The sequence below is a fragment of the Musca domestica genome, unplaced genomic scaffold, assembly GCF_030504385.1.
Source record: "Musca domestica strain aabys unplaced genomic scaffold, Musca_domestica.polishedcontigs.V.1.1 77, whole genome shotgun sequence".
NCBI classification, from domain to species: domain Eukaryota; kingdom Metazoa; phylum Arthropoda; class Insecta; order Diptera; family Muscidae; genus Musca; species Musca domestica.
Window position 1 is genome coordinate 1,683,482 of NW_026712400.1, and position 25,472 is coordinate 1,708,953.

General features: G+C 36.1%; 1 protein-coding gene across 1 annotated transcript in view; it reads left to right on the top strand.

Annotated features, from left to right (window-relative positions):
• LOC101896306 (uncharacterized) overlaps nt 1-25,472 on the top strand; it is a 113,059-nt gene that overhangs the window by 39,266 nt on the left and 48,321 nt on the right. The gene's annotated exons all lie outside the window — the stretch shown is intronic.

Genomic DNA, 25,472 nt, shown 5'->3' on the forward strand with positions numbered 1-25,472 from the left:
ATGAATGATTGTAAATAAGTTTTGCTCTTTACTGAATGTCAAGTATTAAACGAGTGTTATTAGGGAGCTGGAAAGCGTTTTTCCATAAAAAATATGTTTCATTTACAAAGAAGATGCAGGAAGTTTCTTGCGGAATAGAGGTGGTGAGGGAAGAGTATTTTCTGAAAAATACAATGAATGTGCATCACTAGAACATCACTAGTGAAAATTACATTTCTTTACCTTTAATGTGAATATGAAGAAATTTGATAAGTTGGGATATAAAGTCATTTTCAATTTCCGTATAGCACTCATATAGCATTGACTTTGGATTTAAAAAAAGCCTCAGTAGTTTGATCGATTGCGATTTCATATGGCGGTTATATGCTTTGCAGAGATCGAAAAGAACACCAAAATTTCCAAATTGTTTAGATTAAAAGTAGGGGTGACTCACAGGTTTCAAATGTTGTCAAGTGGAAGTATTTCGACTCTATCCTAAAAACATGACATTTTGTGGGCACATTTTGATTCAGCTTTCATACAAATGCAAATGACCATATACAATTAACTCCAATGTTTGGAGATCTAATATAGAACATCATTTATCATAGACCTTTGAAAATTTAAAGAGAGCATTGAATTACTTCAAGAATCATTGATTTTTCTGTCGGTCCACATTTTGCTATAGTCCCTATATATGACTTCAAGTGTTTGCACGGACACAATAGTCCAACGGATTGGTATCCGGAGATTTGAAATGAAGCGAGGAACCTCATTTTGTAACTATTCTTGGTTGGCGCGTGCTGAGTCGCGCGATGGTGCTGAGTCCTGTTGGAATGTCCAAGGTCTGCGCCCAAAATGTTTGCGTGCCCAAGGTTTTAATTCACCCTCCAGAATATTTTCGCGATAATATTCGGCATTTGTTCTGATTCCACGGTCGAGTAATACGAGCGGAGAGCGACCATCGGCTGTTATGGCGGCCCACACCATCACCATGGCCGGCGCTTGAGTTCTGGTGGCCAACCGAAGGTGCACATTTTCAGCTGACCACTTTGGCAAGTAAACACGATCATTTTGTTTGTTTACAAACTGCTCATCGGAGTAAACCAAATTCGATAGTTCACCACTTTCGGCCAAGCAAAGCTACACTTTAGCTCTTTTGAGTCTATTTTCTTTCTGTTGCGGTGTAAGTTCTTGCACTTTTTGGAATATCAATGACATTACCCCGAGCTCATTTTTCAATACTTGCCGAATGGAATATTGCGATATGTTCAGCTCTCGAGCCACTTTTCGGCCACTGCATTATTATTATTGTTTGTGTTTAAGTTAGAATTGCATATTTCCAAAGGATCCTAAGTCCGCTTAGTACGGACCGTAGAAATATGTGTTCTTGAGCTAAAAGGTTACCTACAGTTCCCCTTGGAGCCAACGTTTGTTTGACGCTAAAAGCCTTCTTTGTCTGAAGATTTTCCCTACAATTCTCCTTGGGTGCTACGTTCTCACAGCTCGAATCGTAGGCAGCTTTTCCAACTCATTTCTCTACAAGTCTTTCTGGGTACTCTCTAAGCTCGTATGGTCTGATTTTGCGCCCCTTACCTTGTACATGCATATGTATGTACTTGACAGAAATTCCGATGTTTTTTTTTTTTTTTTTTTTTTTTGTCAGTAATTAAGACATTAGGGGCCGATCGTAAAATTTATAAAATTTTCTGATAGGAAGATTACTTTTGCGCCACCTTGTAAATATTAAAAATATTCTGCTTAAAATAGTGTTTTGTTATTTTAATCCTATTTTGAACCATAAGGTTAGAGGTTCCCAACATGACAAGTTGTTTGATCCCAATATCTGCAAGCAATTCTATATAAATCTTTGAGGATAAGGAAAAATAAGTTTTGTCAGCTAACACATGGCCATATTTGTGTGTTAAGCTATTTTTATTGATTATAAATTTAATCCGGTTGACAGCATCCTTTCGACTAGATAGAGAAATAGATCTCTGTGTCTGTGGTGTATTCCATGCCATGTATGAGGAAATGTACTACATGGATGTATTTATTTTTAATATCCTTGGCTTGTATTTACATTGCTTTGATGTCACATAGTTCTGTGTGCTACATACCAAAAATAAATATCCTGCAGATATCCAAGATGTCCATATTGAATTAGAAGGCCATAGTATGTGCTCACAAGTAATAACCAACAGGTTTTATGTGAAACTATATCCAAAGGATTTAAACACAGTTATTCAACTTTAATGTCTATTTCTTAATTCTTGGCATACCAATTATTTCTTTGCACTCAAATGATATATGGGTTACAAAATCTCCAAACATTTCGAAATACAAACACAAAGGTTGTTTTAGTCAATTATTATGTACCTAGAAGCCCTTAACTTAGAGAGAGTGTTAATCATGACATATCATTAATATGTCATAATTAAAAAAGATATCACAATTTTTATCTATTTTCTAGAATGTGAATTACACCTCTAGAGACACATTTTTTAAACTCAAAGAAAAGAATATACATAGCACTGTGTATTGTGAATGTGGCCATTTCCCATTTGGGCTTTTGATGGCTGACTGGCTGGGTGACATGGCGAGCATTCGTTTTCATTATCTTATGACGTGACGTTGTAAAGAAACACCATCAGATTTTTTGACATTTGAACATCAAAATAAACCCAAAGTAATGATTTAAAGCACACCATGTACAAGTGCTTTGAATGGGTGTAACGCCTTCTACATCGTCCCGACACATGTACATAGGCACATACGTACATATGTTCGTAATCATGACCATGTATTTGAGCAAAGTTCTGACATTTGTGATGTCTAACAATCAAAAACTGTCAACGATTGCTGTCAGCACAATAGTGTACATACAAGTTTCGAGGATTGCGCCAAGCTAATCGTGGGAGATGCTATTGAAATTTTATTTTTTGCTTAAATTCTGAATGAAAATAAATGGTAATGACCACAAGTCTGAAATCTCATTAGTAGCAAATTATTATTTCCCACAATCTTTGGAACTTAAAAAATTACATTTGTTATTCAAAGATTGTTGTAGTTTAACAACTACAAGTTTCTCTAGTTTCCTAACCATGACTTCCATTGCCTTTGCGGACTCGCACACACACTCACACACAGGCAAGGCTGAAAACTTTAAAATTCTCTCAAAAAATGCACAAAGTTGCAGCGTATTGCTACGAGTTGGTAACCATGACAGAGCATCTATCCTTGAACTCTTTGGCCTAGCAGAGTGGAAATTTAGTTGCTAAAAGATTTCATAATTTATTAATGAAGTAGAGGACAACAAATCTTGGCCTCTTTTAAAGTTTTCAGCTCAAATATAAGAGAAATATAAATTTTGAATTTTATTCTTGTCGAAATGGTGCATTTCGTTTGCGGTATTACAAAAGAAGTTAAAAAGTATAAAGTTAGTTTTGTCTTAGCCAATTTCTGGTTTCACATACATGTTGACTCGCAGCGATTATTTTGTCTCTTTAGAGTGCCAAAATGTCGGAAATAGCATCAAATTTTAGAATAAGTTTAGATTTGTTCGAATTGAACACCTTTGACACGAAATATGGCCTTCAAACGGCCAATGAAACTATCACACGCTATCTAAACGTTGCTCTGCGGTATTTTGACCCATTTCCGGCGAAGCGCTTGCTTGAGGTAATCGACACTTTGGTATTTTTTAGTGCCAACCTTACTTTCCAAAATACTCTAGGCACAATCGTCCAACGGATTGTTATCCGGGAATTTTGGTGTCCATTGTGCACTGGAAATTAATAGATGAAATTCATTATACGTAATATTCGGCATTTATTTTCTTGCCACGGTCGATTAATACGAGCGTAGAGCGACCATCGGCTGTTATTGCGGCTCACACTATCGCCGATGGTGCACATTTTGAGCTGACCTCTTTGGCAAGAAAACACGATCATTTGGGTTGTTTACAAACTGCTGGACAACGAATATTTTCAGATCAGAGAAAACCAAATTCGGCTGTTGACCCCTTTCGGCCAAGCTCTTTTAATTCTATTTTCTTTCAGTTGCGGTGTAAGTTCCTGCACTTTTTGGAATTTCAATGACTTTACCTCGAGCTCATTTTTCAATATTTGCCGAATGGAATATTGTGATAGGTTCAGCTCACGAGCCATTTTTTGGCCACTCCGACGCGGGTTTCGATCAAATCGCTTCTTTACTTTTCGAACCATTTTTGCTGATGTGGAATATTACGATATGATCAGCTCACGAGCCATTTTTTGGCCACTGCGACGAGGGTTTCGATAAAGTCGTTTCTTTACTTTTCGAACCCTTTCTGCTGATGTTGCTGCATTCTTCCATCCACTTCCTTCACGTCGGGCTACGTTACCAGTATCACGGCAACGGGCGATGGTACGAGACACAAAAGACTTATTCACATTAAAATGCTGGAGTGCTCTAACGATAGCCACTTGTGGTATTCCAACCGAATATAAATAAATCACAATATCACGCTTGAATTCCATCACGAATAACTTTTTTGGGGAAAATTCTCACCAAAATGCTTTTGTACGCTGTCGCTGTCTGTTTAATAGCTGTCGGATGATAGGCTTTGGAATGACAGCAGTCTGAGTTGGTTGCAGTTTTTTTCATCTCACCCTGTATGCCCTCTGTAGCCATATAACTGTTTTGTGAGTTGGACAATTTGCAAGATAGACTCTCCTTCTTTTTTATCTCCTGTAAGAGATACTTATTGATTGCCTTGAAAATTGTGTTTTAATTTGTTCCAGATGTAGTTTGTAGTTAGGCCATAAAAAGTGGCGCCCGGCTTCAAAAGTTCAGATAAATTTTTCTTGGAAATGTATTAAAATTCTTTCCTGGACCACAAATATTTCCCCACAATTTTCTATTAGAATTCATGGCAAATATACGCTCATACATACCGCCACACATGTATCAATGTGTGCCACTTCAACACACATTATTATGGTAATAACGTGCGATAACGAAAGCATTGCGCCTGCATAGAAGCCCAATGTTCCACTACACTTTTGAACATCTGGTTTTTGAAAATCGCTATTGTTATGACGCCCTCGATTGTGTAACAACAATATTCGGGCAGATCATAAATTGAATTCGTTAGGTAGAGACATACACATGTACACACACACATGTATATATTTATAATTGCTTATAAACGCAACGCGAGCATAGAGTAAAAAATATGAAAATGTTTCTACTCCCAGTCATTATTTTCCACTCGAGTTAAATGTCTGGTAATGTTGATGCTAAAGATTAAATGGCTTTTACATAATCAATCAGTTTGCCAACAGACTGAAAATTAAATGAGAAAAGAAAAAGAACAACAACGTCGCAGTGTCTACACATGAGAGGGAGGGAGGAAAAGAAGCATTTCATTTTAGGGCCCTAGGTCCACCATATGTTGCCGGTGCCATGGCATTCAAGCGTTTGGTTTCTGAGTTTCCCCCAGCTGTGGTTTTCTACACGTTAATATGTGTGTGTGTAAGTGTCTGTGTGTCTCTCAGTCTGTCTGCTGTTTGGTCGTGCGTCCTGTTCTTGATGTAGAGCATAAATATTTTTCTGCTCATGTCATTATTGTCCTACCAGATGGAAAAAAAAAAGTTTTTTTCTTTTATGTTTATAAGACATGATTTGAAAACGACGATGAACTCATTAGATTTCCAGATGCCCCAAGGAGTAATAATCTCAAAATTATGTGTCTAGGCCCTTTGTGACAAAATGTTTATGCAAAAGAAAAAAAAAGACGAGAATTCAGAAGATCAAATATCGCAACAAATATTTTATTATTTCCCAATGGAATGAGAACATATGCTGCGGAATTCGGCGAGGAGGGGTCAATAAAAATTGTCAAAAAGAAGTTCAGAACAAGTAAAAAAGCTGTAAGTTTGGCCGGGCCGAACTTTTAATACCCTCCACCATTTGGTACAAATTTGACAATTTCAAAAAAAAAAAAAAAAAATAAAATAATAAAATAAAATAAAATAAAATCCGTTAAAAATTCTGTTAAAATCTTAAAAATACCGAATGCCTATACGACGACGTGGACCTGCATAGGCAACTTTTGTCATAAGTTATTACAATATTTAAATGCGAAACTTGAAGAAAAATATGTCTATAATGTAGCTAAAATCATCAAAACGCCGAATATAGGGGGTAACGTTATATGGGGGCTATACGAATACGTGGACCTGCACAGACAATTTTCTGACATGGGTTGAAGTATCCATTACGAACTTCACATGCGAAATTTGAAACAATCCCGGTAAATAATGTCGGTAAAATCATCAAAATACCGAATATCGGGGGGTACGGTATATGGGGGCTATACGAAGACATGGACCTACATGGCCCATTTTCTGTTTTATGCTGCAGCATCTATTTCGAACTTCAAATGCCAACTTTGAAACGATTCCGGTATATAATGTCGCTAAAATCATCAAAATACCGAATATCGGGGGGTATGGTATATGGGGGCTATACGAAGACGTGGACCTACATGGCCCATTTTCTGTACCAAATTTGGAAAGATTCCGTTAGATAATGTTGCTTAAATCATCAAAAATACCGAACATCGGGGGGTACCGTTATATAGGGGCTATACGAAGACGTCTACCTACACAGATTATTTTCTGTCTTAGGCTGTAGTATCCATTACGAACTTCAAATGCCAAATTTGAAACAATTCCGGTGAATAATGTCGCTAAAATCATCAAAATACCGAATATCGGGAGGTACCGTTATATGGGGGCTATATGATAACTTGGGCCTACATGGCCCATTTACGAACTACCTGCTACTGGCAAAATATACATGTGTGCAAAATTTTAGCCTTCTATCTCAATTTGTTCAAAAGATAGCGTGATTACAACAGACGGACAGAGAGACAGACAGACAGACGGACATGGCTAAATCGTCTTAGAATTTTACGCTGATCAAGAATAGTATTTCGATCAATAGAGTATTTCGAGGAGTTACAAACGGAATGACAAAATTAATATACCTTCCATAGTATGGTGGAGGGTATAAAAAGCTCTGTCTATTCCAGATTTTGCATTCATACCCCCAGTAAGGTATTTTGGCGATACTTTATATCTTTACTAATTTTTAAAAGTTAAACACTCCATGTGAAAGTCGGGTATAACTTACATATAAACACACAATTGCCTTGTCATTTTAAGTTGATCGATTAGAATTAAATGCCATAATTTTCAAGAATCCAAATTTAGGTGATTCATTTTATGCGTATGACTCAATACAATTTTACAAACACACACCCATTTATAACCGGCTATTGCGTGTTATTTTGAATGTTTTGATAAAAAAGTTAAGTTTAGAAAAAGCGTACATGTCAAAAAGTCTCAAAAGGTCAAATGTAGAGTGTGGTAAAATTCAACTCGATCGATGTTCTGCATTTGTATACCGTCAGCTATATGGCTATATCATTTGATAGGGCCAAAATGTGCCTTATCGAAGTTACGGTTTTAGACCTAAAGTCCTTTGTACCAATTCCATTTCAGGACATTTGGAGTCGATCTAGCAATGTCCGTCCGTCCATCTATCTGGCTGGATAACTCTCAAAAGAAATATCCGATTCGGTCCAAATTTAGTACATTTAATCATCAAACTTATATCGAGTTCGGAGATGGGCAATATTGGTTCACTCCTTCTCGAAATGTTCAAAAAAATATTTTTCTGCCCAGGAAGAGAAAGGATAATCCAATTTTGCTACAATTTTGCTAATCCTAATATTTGCATCAGAGATAGGCGAGGTGAGAAAATGGACAATATCTATCTACTCCATCAAATACCTTCCCTACAAAGGGTAGAAAAAATTCGAATAATTATAACTCTTATAAAATGTTATATAAGAGTCGGATTGTCTTCAAATTACACACATCACAATATTTTTATTAACCCAAGTTCTAGTGTGAAGATGAAATATATCGGTTCACTCCTTGTGGTAACTTCGTGTGGTAAAACGATTATAAAATCCGAAATTAGAATCCGGTTCTTTTCATATTTCACACATCACAATAATTTTATTAATCCAAGTTCTGGTGTAAAGATGGGATATATGGGTCCACTTCTTGTGGTACCTTCCACACAAAGGGTCAAAGTTTTGAATAGTCGTGAAGCTCATAAAACGCGAAATTAACATCCAATTCCATTCAGACTTGGCACACCTCAATATTTCTATCAACACAAGATCTCTTTTTAAGATGATAGAGATCGTACCTCCCCCACGAAGGTTCAATGTTTTGAATAACCAAAACGATAATAAAATCTGAAATAAGAATCCGGTTCTCTTCATATTTCATACATCACAATATTTTTGTTAATTCAAGTTCTGGTGTAAAAATGTTATATATGGGTCCACTCCTTATAGTACCTCCCCCACAAAGGGTCAAAATGTTGAATATCTAACAAGCTCATAAAACGTGAAATTAACATCCGACTGAATAACCAGACGTGACATAACTCAATATTTCCATCAACACAAGATCTGTTGTAAAGATGGTAGTGATCGATCCATTTCATTTGGTACCTCCCCCACATAGGGACCAAGATTTGGAAAAATAAAACGCTCAAAGAAAGCGAAATACGCATCCAACTCTCTTTAAATTTCTCAAACATTTTTGCTAACAAAAGATCTGTTGAGAGGCTGATATATATCTGCGAACCGCTTCTGGTACTTCACCCACCCAAAGGGTCACAATTTTCAGTACTTTTGTCTGTCATAACTTGCGGAACAAGTCAGTCAGATTCTTTACAACTTGCTATATCTAAATATTTCTCTCAACCAGAAACCTGAGATGAATATGGAATTTTGTGGTTTTGCATAAAAATGGATATGAATGTTCGATTTTCCTGTAATTTTGCCCGTACCAACATTTTTTTTATCTGTATTCGATGAAGTATGAAAATGGTATCTCAGGCAAATTTTAACATTTTTCTAAAAATTAACACATATCTCATATAAAGCCTAGTAATAGCAAGTTCTTCGTTTTAATCTCATTGGCGTCGCCCCATTAGGGTTTTTTGGTTTTTCATACACCTTCATTGTCCCATAGGGATATATTAAATAAGGATAAAATAACATAATTCGTTGGGTCCATAGGTATACAAAAATTGTTATGATATCTAACAAATTAAATTATTCTCAAATTTTTGATTTTACTCATGCTAAAGCAATGGACCGACCAGAAAAACCTGAAATATGCCAAAAACTACAGTCTGTCGGTGCGTTAAAAAAACGCTCACTATATGAAGTTTCCAGAGGAACTTATTTTACACTTCTCTGCCAGTAATCATTAACACTTTTCATTTTTCCACTCTCAACATTAAATATTATTACCAATTCAGCTGTGAATAGAACATTTAATTTAAAACCTCTCAATTAAATACAAGCCGACACTTAATTTTCCAAGAAATTAATTCCCTTTTTGGTTTTGTTATTCGAGACAAGTATCTTATGATTATGATTTCCCATTGTTGTTAACTTTAGCATTGTATCTTTTTGAAGCAACTCAGAGAACAGCTATTCCAACTGATGGCGTTTGGTGGCAACCACAATATAAACACATAAAACTTCCATACAGCGCACATCCGTTGCCCTTGAGTAAGTTTGTGTCGTTGGTGTTCTTGTTTGTTTTTATTGTTCTTTCGACGTTGGCTGGGTGGGAGTTGCACAAAAGCCATCTACGACAAAAAAGCAAAAGTTGTACGTCGTTGCCCAAGACAACAATTCTAAATTATATTTGATGACAGCAGAACTGAGCGATGCCATTATTTGTTTGTTGTATTTATATAAGGCGATTGTTTACCAAAGGAAATGATAAACGGAAGTGTTTAGCTAAATTGAGTGCCAGGATTTTATGACAAACTCGAAACACACAGCACGTACACAACAAGTTGGAACTAATAATAAATATAAAAAAATAAGGATACATCATGGCCAAAGGGGAAAAAGTTCTAGCCGCAGTTTATTGAGGTTAGAGAAAATGTAATATGATTTACATGCAAAGAGGGAATAATAATAATAATAAAAGAAGAGGGAATAGGAAAATGTTAATAGGAAAAAATGATATTTTGAGTAATATTTTCCTCTGGTTAGTCGTAGTCAAACATGGCAAAGAGTAAATGAGATTTCGTGACAATTGTGTATTGGAAATCCCTAGAGGGAAAAGATTTTAATTATCTCTGTGAAGAGTTGCAATAAATTATTGAAATGCGGAACATATATTATTGCGAACAACATATGTGCATGAATAAAAAAATAAGTTGGCCTTACTTTTGAAATATGATTTTGCTGTATTGAGAATTGGGAACTTACTACCTAATCATCACAACTTCAAGGGGGGGGGGGGGGATTTATTTTGCAGGAATATTGGAAATGTTTCGATATTCCGAACCTTATGCCACCCATAAATTACAGGTAGCAACACGAACAAATAATCACTTAAAAGTCTATTTTCAAACACGAAAAGCAAAAATCCGAGTATAGAGAATACCATTTAATATGGAAATGTATTTCAGAAAAATGGCAAAATAATTTTTTAAGTTTAAATTTTCGATAGTGAAATCAGATACACAAATAAAAACACAAGATAACACTATATGATACCCTATGAAACTATACAAATTTTGTAGATCTACCCGTAAATTTGGGTGCAGTAGATCATACCAACTAAGAACTTATTTTTGAATGTGTCTTATGGCTCTACAGGGTGAGATGAAAAAACTGCAACCATCTTCAGACTGCAGCCATTTTCAAGCCATTCGTCCGACAGCTGTTGACAGCTCATTATATTGTTTACAAGCGTACAAAAGTATTTTGGTGAGAATTTTCCAGCAAAAAGTTATTCGTGATGGAATTCAAGCGTGATATTGTGATTTCTGTATATTTTGCTGAAAACCACAAGTGGCTATCGTTAGAGCACTCCAGCATTTTAATGTGAATAAATCTTTTGTGTCTCGTACCATCGCTCGTTGCCGTGACACTGGTAGCATAGCCCGACGTCAAGGAAGTGGATGGAAGAATGCAGCAACATCAGCAGAAATGGCTCGAAAAGTAAATAAGTGACTTGATCAAAAGCCGCATCGCAGTGGCTGAAAAATGGCTCGTGAGCTGAACATATCGCAATTTTCCATTCGTCAAATATTGAAAAATGGGCTCAGGGTAAAGCCATTGAAATTCGAAAAACTGCAAGAACTTACACCGCAACAGAAAGAAAATAGACTCAAAAGAGCTAAAGAGTTCCTTCGCTTGGCCGAAAGTGGTGAACTGCCGAATTTGGTTTTATCCGATGAGAAAACATTCGTTGTCCAGTAGTTTGTAAACAAACAAAATTATTGTGTTTACTTGCCAAAAAGGTCAGCTAAAAATGTGCACCTTCGGTTAGCCACCAGAACTCAAGCACCGGCGATGGTGTGGGCCGCCATAACAGCCGATGGTCGCTCTCCGCTCATATTATGCGACCGTGGCATCAGAATAAATGCCGAATATTATCGCGAAAATATTTTGGAGGGTATATAAAAGCCTTAGGCACTCAATCATTTTGGCCGCAGACCTTGGACATTCCAACAGGACTCAGCACGCACCACCCAAGAATGGTTACAAAATGAGGTTCCTCGCTTCATTTCCAGCGCAAAATGGCCAACAAAATCTCCGGATACCAATCTGTTCGACTGTTGTGTCTGGAGTTTTTTGGAAAGCAAGTTTGGCACTAAAAAATACCAAAGTGTCGATCACATCAAGCAAGCGATTCGCTGGGAATGGGCTAAAATACCGCAGATCAACATTCGGGCAGCGAGTGACAGTTTCATTGGCCGTTTGAAGGTCATAATTCGTGTCGAAGGTAACCAATTCGAACGAAACCAAACTTATTCTAAAATTTGATGCTATTTCCGAAATTTTTTGCTTTCATTCAATAAAATTTAAAAAAATGTAAAAATGATGGCGTTTGACTTTGATGCAGTTTTTTTATCTCACCCTATATTGTTCATCAAATTTGAGGTGCTATTTTCTAAGCTGAATTTGTTCGTAAGAGCCAAAATTCACTCCATTTGGGCTGATATTATCTATTTGGTGCACAATAAACTCCAAATCGCATAAAGTTCTATTTCGGAGCTATATCTAAATCTGAGGCAGGGGTATATGTGGGATGTAAATCTGGTTCGGAATATCATTGTTGTGGAGTGTATGTTACGAATATTAGAGACTTAATCCTCAAATCGGATAGCACATATAAATGGGAGCTATAGGATAGATTTTCACCCAATCCAGTTTGGACGAATATTACACATATGGCGCCCAATAAAATTGAAATCAGACAAAGATATATGTATATATATTTGGGAGCTATAGCTAAAATTGGACCGATTTTCACCAATATAAATTTCCTTGGACCAAACAATTTGTGGCAAATATCATATCGGACAATTAATGCGACCGGTATGCTGTTTGGAAAGAGTGGGTTATTTGCTGGAAGTTTCCAAATTTTTGCCTTTTCGAGAAATTTGAAAAATGTTGTTCCTTTAAGAACACACATACAGACAATTCTTCTTTGTTGCCTGACTTTCTCCATAGTATTTTATAAGATACAAGACTTTTTGGTGCTTTGTTTCTTTTTTAGGCGTACAATTTTTTTTTATTACAAATCAGTTGATTGCTTGCAGATTTTTTTCAGAGATTTGCCGTAATTATTTAAGTCAAGGATACTTGTAGTTTATGTAGGTCATTATCATAATTTAACACTTACATAATCCTCGGCAAGTAGGTATTTATGTCCAATTTCAAATAAATTCACACGAAAATAAAATAATCAAAATTAAATTTGTTTTGATTTATCATTTATGGGGCCATCGACTGACCAAAGAGGTGGGGCATTGGGTAACCAACGCAGTTATATAAAAATATCTTATCAACAGTTTGTTTTTTCAAACATTTATAAAATGATAAAAATAAAATAGCTAAACCATAGAAAAAATTAAAAACGCTAAACAAGATTAGTTATGGCAACCACATTTGATAACAAACAAATTTAATTGTATATGTTCTTAGAAAATATTTATTGTGTTTTATTCTTACATAAAATATAAAACACATATAAATTGAAATATAAATTGTTCTAAACAAAGAGATAACACGTACATTTTGTTTTTGCATAACCTTTCAACTTGGGTATATTTTTATATTGGAAATGGGCACAAAGTTTATGGGAGGTTTTAGTGAGGTTTGATTTATGCCTATAAAGTATGTGGTGTCAAAACTTCATATGAAAAAACCCATTCTCTTTTGTAGATATACAATTTGTAGATACAATTTCTCCATATTTAATATTTTGATTGTCCTAAGTTGGGATTGAACAGATGAGACTTAATGTGATAAATAAATAACAATAAATATAATAATATCCGTAATAAAATGTGTGCTTTTAAAATATATTGTATCATACACATAAAATGAGTCACGAAATTTGGGGTTTTTCTAATTTTTTTACGTCTAATTAATCAACAAACAAGTGAAAAAGCTATAAGTTCAGCCGGGCCGAACTTTAAATACCCTCCACTATTTGGAACGAATTTGAAAATTTTCAAAAAAATAAAATTCGTTAAAAATTCTGTTAAAATCTTAAAAATATAGAAGTCGCCGTTATATTGTGGTCTATACAAAAATGTGGACCAGCATATACAACTTTTGTCATAGGCCATTACAATATTCAAATACGAAACTTGAGAATAAATCCGGTGAGTAATATAGCTAAAATCATCCAAATACCGCATATAGGGTAGTACCGATACATGGGGGCTATACAAAGACCTGGATCTGCATAGATAAAACTCAGTCACAGGTTGTAGTACCAATTAGGAACTTCAAATACGAAATTTGAAACAATTCCCGTGAATATTGTACCTAAAATCATCAAAATACCAAATATCGGGTGTTCCGTGATATGGGGGAAACATTCGTTGTCCTCGGTAGGCCACCAGAACTCAAGCGCCGGCCATGGTGTTGGTGTGGGCCGCGATAACAGCCGATAGTCAGTCTCCGCTCGTATTAATCGACAGTGGCATCAGAATAAATGCCAAATATTATCGTGAAAATATTCTGGAGGGTTATATGGGTGCTATACGATATCATTGACTTATAAAAAACAATTAACTTCCAGGGATTAAAATACTTATAAAGAATTTATTGTGCGGATTTTCAGACAATTTCATTGAAAAATATAGCTAAAATCTTAAAAATACCGAATATAGGGAGGAACCGTTATTAGGGGCAGGGTATACGATATCGTGGATCTATATAGACAATACTCTTCCAAGGGTTAAAGTTCTAAGAATGAACTCCTTGTGTGGATTTTCACATATATAACGATACCCACCGATACTCGTTATTTTGATAATCCTAGTCATATTTACCCACGAAATTGTTTCAAATTTAGTATTTAAGAAGAAGTGTGAAGTGTAAAATTGTCTATGGAGGTTCCCGTTTCGTTTGTATTTTAAAGCGGAGCACGTTTGAATTCAGATACTTCAATATACAAATGTTTTCTTTATCCAAAAGGTGGAGGATATTAAAAATTCGGCACGGGCGAACTTAATCCAAAATGCAGTTTGCTCCTTTAACTTGAGATAATGAGATATTCCGACGTGGCTCCCAATTTTTTTGCGGGTAATAAATACCTAGCAAAAATATCCTATTATAACAAGGGCGTACCCCTAGTCGATAAATATAGTTTTATATTACTACTTTCAGTCAGACCACCGAAAAACTCACTCGAAATTGCACAAAAAGGGTAACTTACTCGAAATCGAGCGGGGCGCTCCCTGGAGCAGAAAAAAATCGGACAAACTCAATTTTTCCATGTCGGAGTGAGCATGTTTTCCTCGTTTTTTGAGTGGGAGCAAAAATCGTTCGAAATCGAGCAGATTCTATTCTCAACGAGTACTCTTTTAATTTTTTGTCATACCGTCGTTGTTGTATTTCTATATATGTGTATTTTTTCTGTACACGATTACACTCTCTCCACCCTCCTCTATTACCTTCTTTCCACCCTTCTTACAGTACACACAAACACCGTCACCTGTATCATGTTGCACACACAAATCAGCAAAGAAAATATTTTCCCACTCGATTTCACTCGAAATAGAGAAATTACTCACTCCATTTCGAGTGATTCTACTCCCACTCGACTTTTTCAAACAGAAGTGAATCGGTAGTACTGCCACACAGAACAAAAGTGTGAAGAGTAGACGCCATAAAAAAAACTCCCCTTTTTCGAGTAATCCTGCTCACGAGTGAAAACGAGCAAATCTGGCAAAATTAGATAAATAAGAGCTTGTTTCATTGAATAATTACTTATTACGAAAACGACTTCTTCATGACTTTAAAAGACCGAAGAAGGTTGATAACTCGTCTTGGATTTTTATTCTAATTAAGAAAATGGACACAGAATGACGTTATAAATATATTCCCAATCTTAGTATAAAAATGTTGTGTCTGTTGTGTCCAAATTATCCAAATTATCCACTTGAAATATTTTATAAGAACAATAAATAAAACAATTTCAGAAAGATAAATTAAAGGAAATAACATTTCATGGATGCTGTCAATTTTAATTATGGACTGAAAGAGATAAGCTACCTCTAATTTATTGAGGCGAGTGAGTTCCACCTAGCTTCAATAATGCACAGTGGTTTGGAAGGACAAGACAACTAAATACATTATTTTTGCTGCAATATTTTTTAAATACTAATTTTTAGCTTAAAATTATCACACAAAAAATTATGAAAATAATTTATGTTACTTTGATAAAAAATATAATTTTAATTAAATTTATAATATTAGTTAAATTTTTTTGGTATCAACAAATTTTTTATTCGCTTTCATATCCCCAAAAATTACTGTGTTTGGTGTTTATCCTTTTCAAAAAAGGCTAGTTTGTTCTCCGACATTTTGATGGCCAATATTTAGCATATTTTATGGTAATTTCAAGTCCTTCGTACAATATTTTATTATGGCCACAAACAAAACAGGCAAAAACATTTACTATCCCATTTCTTCATCTTTGTTGACGCTCTCAATAAATATAAGAAGCTAAACAAAACTGAAAAGGGTCAGCACCTTTTCGAAATGTAAATGAAAGTAGATGCTAGACGGAAGTGTTGGACATTTTTCCCCATTGAATATTCAAAGGTATAATAGGTGCAAGCTAGCGGGGAAGGGAGAAAAACATTGGCCAAAACTATAAAATGAATACAATTCTCTTACCAAGAAAAAAAACATCTGATCCGAATATACATTTGTGACGAAAATCCATAAAAAAAAATCTGAAACGAAGGACGAAAATCCTTTATTGTATGCGGAGGTATAACAAAATCTCAAAGGATTTTCATCCATATCAAGATCTTTAAATCATCTGCCCCATCCGAAGTTTGCTTTCTTTAAAGGATGCGCACCTACACGAATTCGGCAACTGAAGTACTCGAAGACCTTTTGTCCATTATGTTAATCATAGGAAGAATTTAAAAATTTTGGGATAGCATAGGTATAGATGCGAGAAGGAGAAGAAAAAATGTATAAATATAAGTTTAGTTGGGAGGGTGGTGGTAATACTTTTGGCGAAATTGTAAATAAGGATGGGATGTATGTCTGAGAAGAATGTTAAAGTTTATATTTCTCACCTGCCAAATGGCCTATGTCTCTTGTTGGATATGTGCAGGGAAATATGCAAAGTAGATGTTCAATCGTCATCTTCACATAGTAGTCAGTAGTAGTAGTAGATATTCTAACGGTTAGATATCTAACCGGTTATTTCACCACGTTCTCCGTTGTAGCGGGTTGTATTGAGACATCCACTGATGGACTAGACATGGTCACTTTCAAGAATTTATCAGGCTTTAATTTTATCTTCTTCCACGCACTTCTTTTGTGGTTTGCCTTCCCTTACTCTGGAGGTTTATACTTTCGGCCCTGGCACCTAAGAGACCTTTTTTCAATGGCTTCATTGTTACCAACACCTTTCCAGACGAGCAGAGGTTTCCCGCAGTTGTCGGTTTTTTTTTTTTTGAGGCCTACTCTCCCGTAGACTTAAACTCAGGCTTGCCTTTCCCTGCTTTTGAGGATGGTACCTCTGGCACCCCAGAGTCCCTTTTTCAAGGCTTCTTTGTTACCAGTTCCTTCGACACCACCTTTCCAGATGAGCAAGGGTTTGCCGCAGTCGTCTCCTTTTTTGAAACCTCAACTGGTTTCATCACTGTTCTGCATGTCGTGATACTCCTTATCGGAAGTTCCTTTAATGCTGCTTTTATATATTAACCTCTCGAACGAACTTCTGTTCGTCCGGATAAACTGCTGCTCCTTATCAGCACGGATGGACGCTCTGATGAATCACCATGGCTACAGTAGTAGGAATAACAAAAGGAATAATGTCTTGACTTAATCTTAACGGTCCCATATCCGCAATGATCTTGCGAATCGCTTGGTAACAAAGAAGCCTTGAAAAATGGACTCTGGGGTGCCAGAGGTACCATCCTCATCAATTCAAGATGCCGCTCTGTCCTTATTCTTCCTTGATTGCCTCCTGCCTTCAGAGTATGGGACCATTCAGGTCGACTTTCTTGGAAGTCCACCCCTGACCAGAGGGCGTGGCGCAGACTACCGTGGTATACATGTCCTCGATCTCGTCCGACACAGGATGGGGGGGGGGGCTTTCTCAGAAGGAATAATGTCTTGACTTAATCGTAACGGTCCCATATCCGCAATGATCTGGCGAATTGTTTGCTGATGTATGTTAATGCTGTCGTTTTAAAGGTAAAGATTCAGATTATTGCCTCCTCTCGGGCTTCCCGTCCGCTTCGTTCTGCTAGTGGTAACAGCTCATCCAGAATCGCTGTCCGAGTCCGATCTTGAGGTCATTTTTGTTGTAGCTTTGCTGACTGAGGTTGCCAGACACCCACATTATCATCGCTCGAAATAGGATTTCTAGTTTCTGTTGGGGAATTATTTTAAAATGTCGTCTTCCATATGTCATTCTCGTGTAAAAGACTTAGGTCGACTATGGCATAGTCTCCGTAATATGGTAAGGAATCGGCAAATAAATCTAATATTCCTTGAGGGCCAAGGTATCAACGAAGTTCCGTTAGAATACTGCAAACCTGCAACATTGATGGTCATATGGTCGCTAACAACTCAAGATTAGGGTGTCCTCTTTATGTGGAGAGGAGGAGAGGTTTGGTTATTTTAAGAGCGGCGAAACATAGCCATGTCAGTCTAAGAATGATTGACACTCGGGTATTTAAGCCGAGACCCTCCCCCAGACCCTCAGACTATCCGCCACTGCTTATTTTATTTGTAGCTAGCCTGTAGACTAGCCGATTGCAATCAGCCATTCCCAACCGAAGTTTGTCTTAATAACTTCAATTCAATTAACGTATAATTTCTTTGAATTATGAGCGATTTACCACAACTTATTTGCCAACTAAAAGTGGTTATTAATTTGGCATAAAAACCAATATTTATTTGTAATAAAGGCTAATGAATACCTTTGCCGATTTTTTTCTTGCAATTTCGTAAACAATCCTCATAATAATGTGCTTAAATTCATCAAAAACACAGTTTTCTTCTAAAAAATATATACGTCGAAATAATTCCAACTAATTGTCCGGCATTTACATTTTAGTTTCTTTTAGTTTTCTATTCAAAAAATACATATTGTCCTTTTAGGACATTAGTATGAATGCCTTATTTAAAAGTAGAAGAAACACAGTTTCCATGAATGTTGAAATGAGAACACATAACGAACTTCAAACGAAACAGCCGTTCAACGATTCATGTTAACGAGCCATTTTCTTCATGGAGCAAAATGGCCAAGTATGTAGGCCAACATCATCAAACGAATGAAGTCACATGAATAATTAAATTTCTCGGAATATTTTCATGTTTTGCGACATAAAATAGCACATGTCCTTGTTTTAGGGAGGAATTTAAAAATATATGTATGGGTGGTGGTGTTTTTTTTTTCATTTACACATATTTGTATGCACACAATATTTTTCTGGTTTTTTATGAGAAAAAAATAATAAAAAACAATAAATAATACCATGAAATAAAGGCATGCCATAAAGTCACACGCACCCATCTGTCCCACAGATGCTGTGGGAACCAAATGTCATGTTTTTGACATTTTACAGTGTGTAAAGCGTAATTTATGTATTGGCCAGAATCTTCTGATTTGTGAGTTAAAAACACAAAAAAAAAATAACAAAATAAACAAACAATAACATGAATCGATTCACACAAAGCCACCGATTGTTGTCAACACCCTTAACAGGCCTGCCAACGGATACGTAAACATACTTGTTAATTTTTCATTTACACTCACTGTTGTCAGTTGCATGTCAAAATGTTTTCTTGTTTTTATTGCAAAGAACAACAGAAATCCAGTTGAAACAAAAAAACGTTCACATGAAATGCAAAAGATACTTGAGAGGAAAACGGAATTTCCAAAACTGTTTATTTTCCCAGAGACATCGATTGTGGTATGATTTCTTTTAATGATAATTTTCGGAATTGTAGAATTATTAGTAAATTTCAAAATTTTCATTTTTGTAGAATTATTAGTAAATTTAAAAATTTTCATACCCTCCACCATACATCGTATGGAGGGTATATTTAGTTCGTCATCGAAATAATAATTTTAGACTTAACAAACTACATATATTCTTGATCAGTGTAAAATTCTAAGACGATTTAACCCTGGCCGACTGCCCGCCTGTTGTAATCACCCTAGTGTCAAAACGAATTAAGATAGGAAGCTAAAATATTCCACAGATCAGTCTTATGTCCGCAGGCAAGTCAAGTTCGAAAATGGGCTATATCGGTCCCCCAATATTCGGTATCTTGACAATTGTAGACAAATTTTGCAATGGAATTGTCTGAAAATCCACACAAGGAGTTTGCTATGAGTACTTTACTCCCCGGGATATGGAATTGTCTATATAGGCCCACGTTTTGGTAGAGCACCCATATAACGGTACCCCCAGATAATCGACATTTCCATGATTTTAGCGACATTATTCATCGGAATTGTTTCAAATTTTCTATTTGATGGTCGGGATCGTTACTACAGTACCACGTCCTCGTATAGCCCCAATATAAAGGTTTTCATTTTGGAGTGGTGGAGGGGTATAAAAAGTTCGGCCGGGCGAACTTTGTTGCTTTTTTACTTATTTAAATATAAAATATTGACAATTTTTAACATTTGCCTAAATTTGAAGTCGATCTTGCGATGTACAAAGTGAGAATCCGATTTGGTCCAAACTCGGTACATCGTAATATTATTATCGAACTTAAATAAAGCTCGGTGTCCGTTACTTGGCCCCTTTAGCGCAAATCCGTTTCCGGACATTTTCAGTCGATCTATCGGTGCGCTGCTGCGAATGATAACTTTCGAAAGGAGAATCCGATTTGCTCCAAACTAGGTATATCGTAATATCATTAACGAACTTAGATAGAGCTCAGAGGTTGCCAATATCGGTCTATTGGAAACTTTCACATAATAGGTCAACATTTTCAAAAAAAAAAAAAAAAAAAAAAAAAAAACACAAGTAAGCAAAGGCTATGGTCGTGCGCGCCGGACCATGTGATACCCTACAACACTACAATTGGTTCGAAATCCCCTTATGTCCAAGTCAATTTTAGAATATTTAGTTTTTGAAATATATTAAAAATAATGCCCCTGTCCTTAACTCTCTTCTGATGCAAAATTCCGTGTCGATTAGTCAATTGTGGTCTATAGAGCGACGACAAAATTTGAAAATTTTTATTTTTTAGTCCATTTGAACCCCTAAATGTACATCTTAAGAACAATAGGCTTTAATTCTGACCCTAACCCTACCGCCATACAGAATTTCGTGATGATCGAACGATAATTGCGACATGCATATAATACCCTCAAAACGTAGTGTTGCGGAGTGTAAAAATTTAAAAAATTTACAATTCAAAATTGGAAATCAAATTGAAAAAATCGCATGCGATAAAAATATGACAAAAATTGAAAAAATGGAACAAAAGATATAAACTTTTTTCTTGCCATATTTTTCCGCGAATTTCCTAGATTTTATCCGTTTCTGGCAAGAGACCATTCCGAATTGATAGGAATTGTGAAAATCGGCCCAGCGGTTCTTGACTTATAAGCAGAATAAATAAAAACTATTTACTATTTTACATATATATATTGTACCTATCTTGCTATATATACGATTTCTTGGCTATCAGCATCCAAATTGGTAGGCTTCTGCCCAGTCCTAAACTCTAACTCCATGTAAATTTCCGCGTCGATAAGTTCATAAGTGTGGCCCATAGAGCTACTGCATAATAATGAAATTTTTCTGTTTTTGGTCCATTTCAACCCCTTAATATTGTGCAATCATCTCCAAAGACAATAGGGTTCTATTCTGACCATAACCCCACCTCCATTATCAATTTCGTGAGGATCGGGCCATAATTGCGACCTGTGGCTTGATTACAAATTAATATGGACAGACGGACGGACGGACGGACATACATAGCTAGATCGACTCAGCTCGGCGAGATAGGAAGATCCATATATACTTTCCTATGTGGGAAACCAATATTTCGAGGTGTTACATAATATTTGGCCCAATCAAACTTATAATACCCCCAACACATAGTGTTGTAGGGCATAAAAATATTTTACTGCGCAGAAAAAGAAAGGATAGTCTGATTTTGCTCCAACTTTGAAAATCCATCAAGTACCTCGCCCACAAAGGGTCAAATTTTTTAATAATTCTAACTCCTATAAAATGTGATATAATAGACCGATTGTCTTCAAATTACACACAACACAATACTTTTATTAACCCAAGGTCTAGGGTGAAGATGGAATATATCGGTCTACTGTTTCAGGTACCTCCTCCACAAAGGGTCAAAATTTTGAATGCCATGAAGCTCATAAAACGCGAAAACTTCTGATGTTAGATACACCTATTAAATTAAACGGACAACCCGACCAACCACCAACGTCTTCTCCATACAATGGGTTCGAAGGGCTTTCATGTGATTAAAACATTTGTCACACTATCTATAAACGCTAGACATCAAACCCTGTGTAGTAGGTACTTATTTCTTCTAATTTCTAGTTATTAGCCATTTGGTATTAAATGCAATTAAAATTGTTTTTCCAAGTAGCCAGTACGAAAATGACTATAACACTAACGACAACAAAAAATATTATTTAATAATTCTGGCTAATTGACTGCTTATTACGAAATTGTAATTGTCAACACTTAAAAATTCTGCGACAATAAAACGAACTGCTTGACGATGTGTGGTTTTCTGGATTTATGCCTTTTCTGAACAACAATTTCGTAATAGACAATAAGGCCATACCATCTATATATAGTATCTGTATCTGTTGGCATGGGTATTCAGGTAATTATTGTACAGGTGACACAATTCGTTAGAGATTTGACAAAAATAGATATATTAAAACACAATGCAAATATCGTTGTTTTTCAATACAGTTTTATGGGAAATATGGGTATACAGGGTGAGAGGAAAAAAACTGCAACCAACTTCAGACTGCTGTAATTTCTAAGGCACTTGTCCGACAGCTGTTAAAATTATTCCAGTGACAGCTCATTATATTGTTTACAAGCGTACAAAAGCATTTTGATGAGAATTTTCCAGGAAAAAAGTTATTCGTGATGGAATTCAAGCGTGATAGTGTGATTTCTTTATATTCTACTGGAAAACCATAAGTGGATATCGTTAGAGCACTCCAGCATTAAATTGTGAATAAATCTTTTGTGTCTCGTACCATCGCACATTACCGTGATACTGGTAACGTAGCCCGACGTCAAAGAAGTGGACGGAAGAAAACAACAACATCAGAAGAAATGGTTGGAAAAATAAAGAAACGACTTGACCGATACCCGAGTCGCAGTGGCCGAAAAATGGTTCGTTAGCTGAACATATCGCAATATTCCATTCGGCAAATATTAAGCAATGATCTCGGGGTAAAGCCATTGAAATTCCAAAATGTGCAAGAGCTTACACCGCAACAGAAAGAAATTAGACTCAAAAGAGCTAAAGAGTTGCTTCGCTTGGCCGAAAGTGGTGAACCGCCGAATTTGGGTTTCTCCGATAAGAAAACATTCGTTGTCCAGCAGTTTGTAAACAAACAAAATGATCGTGCTTACTTGCCAAAGAGGTCAGCTTCGGTTAGCCACTAGAACTCAAGCGCCGGCCATGGTGATGGTGTGGGCCGGCATAACAGCCGATGATCGCTATCCGCTCGTATTAATCGACCGTGACATCAGAATAAATGCCGAATATTATCGAGAAAGGATTCTATAGGGGGTGTATTCAAGCCTTGGGCACTCAAACATTTTGGACGCAGACCTAGGACATTCCAACAGGACTCAGCACTATCGCACTCACCACACGCCATCCAGGAATAGTTACAAAATGAGGTTCCTCGCTTCATTTCAAGCGCACAATGGCCAGCAAAATCTCCGGATACCAATCCGATGGACTATTGTGTCTGGAGTGTTTTTTTTTTGGAAAGCAAGTTTGGCACTAAAAAATACCAAAGTGTCGATCACCTCAAGCAAGCGCTTCGCCGTGAATGGGCCAAAATACCGTAGAGCTACATTCGGGCAGCGTGTGACGATTTCATTGACCGTTTGAAGGCCATAATTCGTGCCAAAGGTGACCAATTCGAACAAATCTAAACTTATTCTAAAACTGGATGCTATTTCCAAAATTTTTTGCTTTCATTGAATGAAATTAAAAAAAACAGTCTTAAAGTCGGGCGGGACCGACTTTATGATTGCTAATTTAGTAGAGCTCCGCATAACAATTAAAAGTTTTTATGGAAGAATTCGCGCTATGATTATAATTATAATTTAAAGTTAAAAGGACTAAATATGCCGAAGCATTTGTATCTTTTAAATTCGGACTTGTATTGCCAATTAGGTGCACAATTATTTTGAAATCGGATAAAAATATATATGGGAGCTATATCCAAATCGGAACCGATCTCGATAAAATTTGGCAAAGATATTTCTGAGCTGTATTTGATATTTTTTCCGTGAATATCGTTGTTACGGAGTGCATATTACGGCTGTGGGTAACAAATATGACAAATCGGATGAACAGTATATATGGGAGCTATAGCTATATCTGAACCGATCTTCACCAAATTTGACATACTACCTTCTAGACTCAATTCGGTCGTAATTGCCAAATTTCATCCAATTCGGACTGATATTAGACGTTTGGTACACTATCAAAGGTAAATCGGACGAAGTTATATATGGGAGCAATATCCAAATCTGAACCGATCTCGATAAAATTTAGCAAATGTATTTTTGAGCTGTATTTGATACATTTCCCCAAATATTGTTGTTACAGATTGCATATTACGGCTGCGGAGGACAAAAATAACAAATCGGATGAACAATATATATGGGAGCTATAGCTATATCTGAACCGATTTCGATCAAATTTGGCATACTTATTTCCAGGCCTAATTTGGTTGTATGTGCGAAATTCCATACAATTCAGGCTGATATTACACGTTTGGTGAAAAATAAAAGGCAAATCGGACGAAGATATATATGGGAGCTATATCTAAATTTTGACCGATTATCTCCAATTTCAATAGGGTTCATCCTTGGACCAAACCAATGATTTGTGCAAAATTTCATCTGGATCGGGCAATAAATGCGACCTGTACTTTGTTTACAAAAATACATGGACAGACGGGCAGACGGACGGACGGACGGACGGACAGACGGACGGACAGACGGACGGACGGACATGCATAAATCGACCCAGAATGTGATTCTATGGAGATCTTCAAAAGGAACTATGGGTCTATCTCGTTCCTTTTGCCTGTTACAAACAAATGCACAAAGACATAATACCCTGACCACCTTGTGGTGTAGGGTATAAAAATGTAAAGATTATGGCTTTTAACTTTGTTGAAGTTTTTTTATTTCACCCTGTATTTTTCAATTTAAAAAATTATAATTATTTTTTTTTTTTTGTTTGAATAATTGGTACTATTTGAAATTTTCAACTATTTCTGTCAATACAAAAAAGGGAAAACTAGAAAATATGAGTAACGCAATATCTGCACAGATTATTCGTTAAGATACCACTGATTTTAAGAATAAAAACTTTTTTCTTTGTCATACCAAATTTATATTTAAAAGACCTTTAAATTTTTATGAGAGTAATTCCGCCGTACAATTAGTCACTGCAAACAAAATAAACAATTAACGGCTAGTTTACTGTGAAAACGTTTAATATTTACTTTTTCATTTGCTAAAAAATAAAAGCAATACAAAGAAAAAAAAACTACTCGCTCCCAATGACTGTATATAACACTTGAATAATATTATTACTTGGATACAAGATA